The sequence below is a fragment of the Gymnodraco acuticeps genome, unplaced genomic scaffold (genome assembly GCF_902827175.1).
Source record: "Gymnodraco acuticeps unplaced genomic scaffold, fGymAcu1.1, whole genome shotgun sequence".
Taxonomy (NCBI): domain Eukaryota; kingdom Metazoa; phylum Chordata; class Actinopteri; order Perciformes; family Bathydraconidae; genus Gymnodraco; species Gymnodraco acuticeps.
Window position 1 is genome coordinate 30828 of NW_022990192.1, and position 10716 is coordinate 41543.

Here is a 10716-nt window from a genome sequence, read left to right on the forward strand (position 1 = left end):
TAGGATAAATTGTCTTTTAAACAACGTAAACTAAAGGGAACAATCTATTTGACACAGCTGAAGCTCTGGCCTTCCTTAAAAACTAAGTAAGCTTTAATAAAATCACAGTTGTATTACACACAATGCACTGTTTTTTGAGAACACAAATTGGTAAATAATGGCACCATAATACATTCTGATGAAAAACAAAATTATTATGAATAACAAATAAAATAAAAGAAGCCTCCCGTGAGTTACTACAAGCCTATAAAAGTAGATTTTAAAAACGTTTATAGAATAAAAGCTCACTGTTGGACGTTGTAGAAATGCGTGTGTGCACCATGACAAAGGAGCCTCATTCACTTACATTGGGGTTGTTTTGCGTGGTGCCGACACGTAAATGTAACAAAGTTAGTGACTCCACCACGCAATGTGATGTTAAGGAGTCGTGGTGGAGTCACGCATTCTGGTGAGATCAGGTTGTGGCCACCCCTGCATTAGGAGGTTACATTACTCTCTCTCTTCTCTTGATCACCCTCTCTCTCTTCTCTCTCTCTCTTCGTCATATGATGATGACACCCCATAATTGACGTGGAGCTGTTGAGGGCAGGACCATTAACCTTTATCTGAAGTCTGCTGCTCTGAGCATGTCAGTTGGAGTGATGACATCGTGTTCCATTACACCAGGTGTTTATATTTGAGCTAACGAGGTGTGCAGAGATCACAGGTTTCCATGTTCTGAATGAGAGATAAACCTCTTACATGTGAACGTTTTGTGGAAGAACCGTAACAGATATCTGTGAAATTTCAAAACGTGAAGCATGTCAAGGAAGTTGAGTATCTGAAGTGTAATTTTCGTCTACTTTCGGGTTAATAATGTGGCCTTTTTGGCAGTTTAACTAAAGGTGTGCGGCTGCTGCCGTGAGGAAATATCTGCCTGAAATTACAATGGGCTTCAATGGAGGCATGTTGAACGTTGTTGTCACTTCATGCCCTCACGAGGCATTTTGTTTGATTATTATTGCTTAATTTTTATCTTTCAAGCTACGAGATGTTTTCCTACGTTTGTCATGATAAATGATGTCTCAGGAATGTAGGGTTTGGGAATTATGGCAGTTTAAAAAAAATATATGAAGGCAAATTTCAAGATTTCCTACCCTCTAGCTGTGACATCACGCACTCTAGTTAATGTTACAATCTGAAGAAAGCCTCTGTACCAAGGTCTGAACAATGTTTAATATCTCTAAAAGTAAGAATCAGATTTAAAAGTTGTGTTATACGAATAATGTCAGAAATATGTGTAACATTTTAAAGTTAGAATGAGGTTTCTGAGTGAAAGTATGAATGAACAGTTAGCAGTTGAAGTCGCATGAAGATTAGTTGAAGTCTGAAGATTTTCTCTGTTGACTTCCATGTTAAAATGTGATGAATTATGGGATGTATCTCTGGAATTATGAAAGTTATGAATGAAAAAAAGTATTGGCCTGCGATTGCCGACCGAGCTGAACGTTTTGATGTTCGAACGGAGTTTCTGCGATGTTCAATGCGGTAGGAGAAGAGGGCCAATAATAATACACTTTTTGTGCGTAGAATAACATAGTGGGAATGCTGTAATCAGCATTCCAACTAAAATATGGCAGAAAAGGTGGAAGGAAGATCAGAAAGAGAGGAGATACCACAAGTTACAGAAATCAGTCATAAATAAAGATCTATACAGAAAGGAACAGACGGGAGGAGATCATCACTAGACTCAGACTGGATCATACAGGATTAAACGGCACAATGTTTATAATGGGAAAAGCAAAGTTGAAGAATGCAGGGGTGTGGGAGTGAAAGAAAAGCAGCTAAAATCTTGCATAGGGCAGCAAATTGGCCGGCCCTGACACTGGGAACAGAAGGTGAGGGGGTAAGAGCTACCAGGAAGGGAGTGGAGCCTGATGGGGACACTGGGAACAGAAGGTGAGGGGTAAGAGCTACCAGGAAGGGAGTGGAGCCTGATGGAGACACTGGGAACAGAAGGTGAGGGGGTAAGAGCTACCAGGAAGGGAGTGGAGCCTGATGGAGACACTGGGAACAGAAGGTGAGGGGGTAAGAGCTACCAGGAAGGCCATTCTTAAGCATTTGAGTGAAACAGGATTGATTGGAATAATTTAAAATAACGTAAACAACACAATGGTATAATTCTACAAGTGGTGATAGGATGATATGGTGATGCACTCCCTTGTACAGTAGGTGGCGGTATGCACCTTAAAGCTGTTTGCAATCCGCGAAAAATCGAGAGAAGAAGAAGAAGAAGAAGAAGAAGAAGGATCCACGTGGCGTCTCGTCGCTACGGTTCTCTCTCTCTGTGTGTTCCTGAGAAAGTGTGTGTGAGCTCCAGCTCTACTGATCCATCATCTGTGTGTCTGGATTAAACCTCCGAATGGACTGTGTGCTCTTTTTCTGGAGCGTTTACCTCGGACTATAGGAGCTAGCTTAGCATGCTAGCTGGAAACACGTTAGCACACTAGTCAGATTGAGAGTTTGATGCAGAGAGAAACGGTGTGTTTAACGGAGTCTGCAGGAAAAGGTGATCTAGGGAAACATGAGTAAAGTCCAAATGCTGCTGTCGTTGAAGAAGCAGCGACTCACTGCTGCTAATGAAGAGATATTTGCTCTGTTTGAACAAACAATAGCAGAGCTCGAGGAGGAGCTGTTTCTTTCCAAAGAGGAGAACAAGAGACTCCAGAAACTACTGGACGCTGTTTCACAGCCTCAGCTTCGGATACACAGAGCAGGTCTGTTCCCTTTACCCTTAATTAACACTTTACACTCTTCAGTAGCACTTTATTATCACATTAATAACACTTTAGACCCTTTATCAGCACTTGCTGCAGGTAGTAGATCCTGAAGTAAAAGAACACCACACTGTGAAAATACTCCATTACCAGTTAAAGTACTGCATTCATATCTTATTTAAGTAAAAGTATGTAAGTATTATTAGACACATGTACTTATTATAATAATTAAATGTATTACGGAGAGCAAACCTACCAAATAAATATATTTATAAAAATACATACTGTGTAGTGATCACTTATTAACACACTGACACATAATTCACACATGGAACTACAGGTTGGGGCTATTGTTTCAGCACGGACATATATGTGGTTACATATATATATTAGGGCTGTCAAGTTAACGCGTTAATAACGCGTTAACGCAAAACAAAATTAACGCCACTGTGACCGGACGTCACGTCTCCTCCCTCTGTGACGCTGCTTGGCACCATGCCAGCGCACCTGTTAATTTACGCACCTGCTATTTAAGTGGAGGAGACAAATCTGCTCCCTCCCCCTCCGCTTCTCCTTTGTGGCCGCGTGGATTGTTTGGCGTGGCAGCTCGCGCATCACACTCTCTACCAGACAGGTAAAACATCTTGCATTCTGTCATTTATTCATGGGCACGAGGGACACCCGGCTTGACACTACTCTGTCTTAGCGCAGCTGACGCCCGGTGCGTTTGAGGAGGATTGGCTCCTCCGGAGGTTCCCGGTCTTGCAGTGTTGCAACTATTGGCGAGTTGCCGTTGTCTGCCGTATTCTCACCTTCAGCTTGGTTCCTCTGGTGTACTGACTGTTATTCATGTCACAGTGGGATTTGGCCGTGGGATTGTTGGGTCTCTCTCTCCCTTCCCTGTGGGCTCTGTGGCTGCAACTGGCCGCACAGGCTGGTACGAAAACACGTGGGTTTGCTGTCCTGGCTCCAAGATGGTGGAATGAGCTCCCCATTGACATCAGGATGGCAGATAGCTTGCACATCTTCCGGCGCAAACTGAAAACTCATCTCTTTCGACTCCACTTCGAGCGTTAGAACTATTAACGAAGCACTTTTATACTAATAAAGGGCTGGCTTACCTAAAGCCAGTTGAGTAGCACTTGAAATGTTTGGCTCTATGAAACCTGATGTACTTATATGATTCTGTTTTCTTCAAGGTTGTGTCTTCCTGGTCGAATGTACTTATTGTAAGTCGCTTTGGATAAAAGCGTCAGCTAAATGCAATGTAATGTAATGTAATGTAATAATGTATGTATGAATTTCCCCATAGATAACTTTTAATTCAATAAACTTAAGTAGGTTATTCACCAGTCATTTTAAACCTCTTTCCAGGGGTGCCATAAACATTCTCCCTTCCTGGTGGGCTCTGTGGCAGCGCCTAGCTGTAAAAGTTGGGATGCCGTAACCACTCTCCCCACCTCTGGTCATCATTCCCCAGCCAGACAGTGGGACATTGTACGAGAAGTCAGCACACTAAGCACACAGCATCCAGGCAGCTCCCGTTCGAGCATATGACCTTGAGTTGCACATAGCTCCAACGATCCATCACACGCACGCACGCACGCACACGCACACGCACACGCACACACACACACACATACATACATACCAGAGTTCCCGTTACCCGGTAATTACCGGACTACGACCGGTAAAATATGTTGAAGACCGGCAAATCTAAATCTCTCCGGTCAAAGTGTCCGTTCAAAATAATTTCCGTTTAGCGCAATATTACATCAGTTGCGCAACTTGCGCCATTTATGTGACAGACAAAAGAGTATGTGACAGACAAGAATAGTCAATTCTAATGTCTAACACGTAATGTGGAGAAAGAGATGTCCTGTATGGGTGAATTGTGCGTTGATCTGTTGGTAATGCCTCGGGGTTCCGGTGGGCATGTAAACAAATGCATATGCGGTTGCATATGCGGTTGCATAGCGACGCTTATTGTTTCGGTGTCTTTTAATAAGCAGGTAGTCCTATCATTAGCTAGATCTGATCGATATGGACATAAACACGAGTGAAGTCTAATCTGACGGGAGACAGAGATCAGCTGCTGCTGACGAGTCGACACGCAGCTCTGCATGATCACATGCAGCGGTGAGCGGAACAAAGCACACACCAAGTTAGAATAGCACACGTAGGCCTAGCTATTTTAATGACCTCTCAAACTACCGTAACTAGTTATAGATATGTTTAGTTTTACTGTCGGGTCACTCATTACTGATCCGCGAGCTGCATGATACTGACGGGCTGTCAGGAGAGGGAGAGCGCTCCGTTTATTATTCCCGTGTTATTGTAAGTTACTGTTCACTTTTGAATAATGTAGTTAATCTACTATAATTAGTTTGTTTAATATCGAATCATATCAATTTCTTTTAAAGCACAATAAATAACAAAGAAGACCTTTGACTGGCACTTTTCTCATTTTGTCCGGAAGATTTAAACTTTAACGGACATGTTGACCGGCGAAAACATATTCTAACGGGAATTCTGACACACACACACACCATTTTTATTGTATTAGGTTCCAGGTTGAATTGAGGCGAATATTTGTAATGTTCAGAGGTTGTTGTGTTTAATATTCATGAGAATATTTGTCATTGTTCAAATGATAATAAACATTAGCATAAAACATATTTGTCTACTCATATGTTGATAAGAGTATTAAAAACTTGAAAAATATTCCTCTAAGGTACATTTAAAACAGATCAAATATGTGCGATTAATCGCGATTAACTATTTTAATCGACTGACAGCCCTAATATATATATATATATATATATATATATATACATATACAGTGGGGCAAAAAAGTATTTAGTCAGCCACCAATTGTGAAAATTCTCCCACTTAAAAAGATGAGAGGCCTGTAATGTTCATCCTATGTATACCTCAACTATGAGAGACAAAATGAGAAGAAAAAAAATCCAGAAAATCACATTGTCTGATTTTTAAAGAATTTATTTGCAAATTATGGTTATCTCTAAAAATGCCGATCGCGAGAGCATGAAGTAAAATAATGACGTAAAATACATGACACTTTTCTCTGTGCGCGGCAAAACAAGCTCACCAAAATGGCTTCACCAGTCTGGCAGTATTTTAAGGTGTCGAAAAGGACAACAAAATAGCGGTATGCAACGTGTGTGAAGCAGAAATCCTGCAGCTCCACCCGCTGTGACGGACCTGTGAGCGAAACACACACTAAGAGTTAGACCTAAGACACTTAGCTATTTTATCTACCTCTGGAACAAGCTAAACTAGTTATACATATGTTTATTCTTCACTGTCGGGTCACTCATTACTGGATCAGTGAGCTGCATGAGATACTGACAGGCTGTCAGGAGAGAGAGAGGGGGGGGAGAGAGAGGTTTGATTTGATTGATTGATTGAAAAGTTTATTAACAGCTTGTATATTGGGTACAGTACAGTACAGCTCAAAACATACAATTGTTAAGGGGATGCAGACCAGAGAAAGACTTTCGTCTCGTTTACATCAGGGTCCCCCATTTCCAATTCATCATATCATTTAAGACATATTTGACATACAGATGGCTTATTTACAATTTACATACAGGTGGTTTTTTACATACAGATTGCTTGTTTACAATTTTCATTTTAGATTTCTTTCTAATACATCCTAACCGGACATTTAAGACATACCAAGTCTACAGATATACAGTTAGTAACAGTCTAAAATGCGAGTATATACATAGATGGCGGGGGGGGGAAGCTGTCCATTGAACGACAGGTTGAGATTTGTACCATTACCGGGGCCAGTTTTGCAATGCTCTCCCCCGAAGGTGCTCTTTAAGAGAGGTTTTGAAGGTAAGTATAGTTTTACTTTCCTTTACAGTTGTGGGAAGAGCGTTCCACCTTGATGTGGCATAATTGTGAAACGTGTATTCCCCCTTTTTTGTGCCAAATCTGGGTTTCACATGATTTGTGGAGCTCCCTCTGGTGTTATGATCATGGTATTCCTTGACCTTTGGGAAGAATGTTGACATGTACATGGGTACCATAGAGGTGTAGTGGATCTTGTAGACCAGTCCATTTGCAAGTAGCTGTACTCTGTCGTCTACTCTAAGCCATCCTAGGTTGTCAAAGTGGGCAGAGGTGAGGTGGGTTCTAGATGAAAGGTCAAGCAGTAGTCTGACCAGTTTATTTTGCGATGTTTGAAGTTTTATTTTTAGTGCCTTGGAGGTGCTATGGTACCATGACGTGCAAGCATAGTCATAGTACCCTTGAATGAGTGCTCCTGCCAGAGTTTTCAGGGTGTTTACCAGAGAGGAGATCCGGTATAGGAATCTAGTTCTTTGATTGACTTTTTTTATTACATTGGATGCCATTTTGTCACAGGAGAGGTTTGCCTCAAGAATAGATCCTAGGTATGTAATTTCCTTCTTACTTGTGACAATAATGTCGCCCACTGCAACTGAGAAGTCGTCGGATTTGCTGAGATTATGTTTCGAACCGAAGAGAATGGACTCTGTTTTACCCAGGTGTAATGATAATTTATTATCGGCGAGCCAGGTGCAGATTCTGCCGAGCTCGGAGCTGAGGGTTTTTTTCAACCTGCAACCTGTTCCTGTCAGAGACCAGCAGGGCTGAGTCGTCCGCGAACAGGAACAAGTTGCAGTCACATGCTGATGACATGTCATTTACATAAATTAGGAACAGTAACGGACCTAATATGCTTCCTTGTGGAACACCACAGCTCACTGAGAGGGGGGGGGGGCAGAGTACCGTTTACCTCCACCATCTGTTCTCTCCCCTCCAGGTAGGATTGCATCCAGCTCACCGATAGTTTATCAAAACCAATTGCTTTTAGCTTGTCAATCAGAATGGGGTGATTGACAGTGTCGAAAGCCTTTTGTAGGTCCAGCATCACCATGCCGCAGTACTTGCCCTCGTCCACCTCTTGTTTGATGTGGTCGCTCAAATAAAGAAGGCATGTGTCAGTGGAGTGGGATGTTCTAAAGCCAGATTGAAATTCATAGATTAGTTTATTTTCCGCGAGGTACTTTTCGACCTGTTCATATACTATTTTTTCCATGACTTTCGAGATGGAGGTAAGTATAGAAACAGGGCGGTAGTTGCCTCGGTCCAATTTGCTGCCCTTTTTGTGCAGGGGGGTTACTCTTGCAATTTTGAAGTCTTTGGGTACTTTTCCCTGTTTTATGGAGAGGTTAATTATGTGAGCTATGACTGGTGAGATGGCGGTTGTTGTGTCTCTGAGGAATTTGGAGGGGATATTGTCGTGGCCAGTGGCCTTGTTAGGTTGGAGGGCGCTCAGTTTAATGAGTACCTCTGCTGTTGTTACCCTTGCTAGACTGAAATCATCTTTGCGTACCCCTAGGTTTTTTGTAGTAGGTCATGATGTGATCTACTCCAAAAAGCCCTGAGTGGGAGGGTAATTTATTTACAAGAGTTGTGGCTATGTTTGTGAACAAAATGTTCAAGTACTTGGCCACATCCAGTTTGTCTGTGATGAGCCTGTTATCTGTCTTTATGTTTAAGTTAGAAAATCTCGTTTTGAGTTTTTTACTGCAGCCAAGCTGGTTATTGAGTAATTTCCAAAGTTCACAGGGTTTATTTTAGTTTTCCTCAGTTTTGACATTGATGAAATTCTTTTTGGCAGTTTTGATCATGGAGCTTACGTCATTTCTTAGTCTGTTTCTTTCAATTTTGAGTTCAGTCACGTGGGCCTGGAGTTCACTGCTCGTGCTTTTGGAAAGCATTGACTGACTTTTATGAAACTCAGAGCATTTTTTGTCTCTGGTTTTCATGGCGGTCAGTATGCCGGAGTGCATCCACGGCTCAGCGCGATTTTTTACCCTGGTTGTTCTTAGGGGGGCCAAATCATTGAGTATTGCAGAGAATTTGTTTTTGAAACCAAGCCATGTTTCTTCAACTTGTGTACCACTGAGCTCATCTGACCAGTCCAGGCTCTCCAGTTCTAGGTTAAAGGCCTCGCTAGAGTAGTTTTTGAGGTCTCTAGATATGACTGTTTTGTGACAGCCGGCCCTTTGTTTTAGCTTTTTGCGGGTACAGAATATCATATAATGATCACTTAAACCGCATGCTATAACCCCTTTACTGGAGATCCTGGACTTGTCAGAGGTCAGAATGAGATCAATGGTAGTTTGTGTTGTTTCACATACCCGGGTGGGTTGGGTGATTAGCTGGCTGAAGCCGTGCAGATCACAAATCCTACTGAAGGACTTGAAGACGGACGTGTCTTACTGCACCATCATTACTGTTACATAGGAAGGTGCAGTCAAATGTTGTGTTAATACTTGCATACTTTTACTTAAAGAAGGTTTGAATGCAGGATTTTAATTTGTAACAGTATTTTCATTCTATACTGTAGGAGTAGTGTATCTGTGAACAAGCCCGCCTTAACCTGCCATCAGGCCCTGGGGCTGAACAAATCAAAGTCATTTATAGCCTCGGCAGGCTCTGTGATTGTACTTCTCCACTCTGCTCTACGCATGCCTGGTCCTCTCCTCCAGATGAGTGACGTTTTGGGCCTCCCTAATGTATTTGTCCGGTTGCCGTTGGCTCCCCTCCACGTAGCAAGTCCTCGTCGTCCTCTCCATCTCCTCCAACAGATAATGTCCCTCCTGTCTGTTTTTCCTCTCCCGCCACTCCATCGCTATCAGAACCAGACGGCCTACTTGGCTCCGAAGCCCCTCGGCCGGCACCGCTGCCGCTCGGTACAGAACTCATCTGTCCTTCCTCCTCATCCTGGCCTACAGGTTTAAAATAACCTGTAGGCTTCGGCATTTTTTGTAATAGCTGCTTGTCTCAAAACTCCTTTTCCTTTTCCGATTGCACTCTCAAACTTTTTCTTCTCAAACTTTTTTCTCCTAAACAACCTTCATCTGTCACTCAATCACTCGCAATTTGAATAAGTCACATGTGAAACATATTCTCATTCTGATTGGCTGTTAAGTGGTGCCCACTGACTGTTTCGGAGTCATCATTTTTGAGAAAAATCTCTGGAATCCATAGATCTGATTGATTAGCGGAGCAAATGATCAAAATACTACGGAGGGAAGATATTTTCTTGTGTGTGTGTGTGTGTGTGTGTGTGTGTGTGTGTGTTGTGTGTGTGTGTGTGTGTGTGTGTGTGTGTGTGTGTGTGTGTGTGTGTGTGTGTGTGTGTGTGTGTGTGTGTGTGTGTGTGTGTGTGTGTGTGTGTGTGTGTGTGTGTGTGTGTGTGTGGTGTGTGTGTGTGTGTGTGTGTGTGTGTGTGTGTGTGTGTGTGTGTGTGTGTGTGTGTGTGTGTGTGTGTGTGTGTGTGTGTGTGTGTGTGTGTGTGTGTGTGTGTGTGTGTGTGTGTGTGTGTGTGTGTGTGTGTGTGTGTGTGTGTGTGTGTGTGTGTGTGTGTGTGTGTGTGTGTCACAAGAAACACCGGCTGTTGTTATGCTTGCTGTGACGTCAAGTTACTCCGTTCTCCGCTTGTAATTATGCTGTTACAAGCTTCAAAGTTGTATTTATCATCTGAATTTGCCGAAACAAGTTTAATATTCTGAAAGCCAAGACTTTGTTTATTTGAAACCAGATGAAAACAAACTGTAATGGACACTGCCGTGTTATCTATGATTACTATACGCCTTACATTCATAATTTCAGCGGAGGGAGGGGAACAGCAGAGTGGCGAGGGAGAGCTGTCTTCTTCCCTTTACAAGCTTCAAAAATGTATTTATCGTATGATTTTGGAAATCAAAGTTTCATATTCTGAAAGCCAAGACTTTGTTTATTTAAAATGTTAAAAAAACATCCGAAATAAAAAAGTTTTTTTTTTTTTTTAATTGGCTCATGATAGGCCCCCGATCTTCGTAGACCCCTGGGCTTCAGCTCAGGTCAGCCCGTGCATTACGGCGGCCCTGTCTGTGATCGATCCCAAATACAA

At 42.4% G+C, this 10716-nt stretch overlaps 1 long non-coding RNA gene across 1 annotated transcript; it reads left to right on the plus strand.

The window, feature by feature from the left end:
• Positions 1–3022: 3022 nt before the first annotated feature.
• LOC117547305 lies at positions 3023–4236 on the plus strand. The gene is made up of 3 exons (XR_004569159.1): positions 3023–3390; positions 3468–3693; positions 4131–4236. It is a non-coding gene; the product is annotated as an uncharacterized LOC117547305 (long non-coding RNA).
• Positions 4237–10716: the final 6480 nt, after the last annotated feature.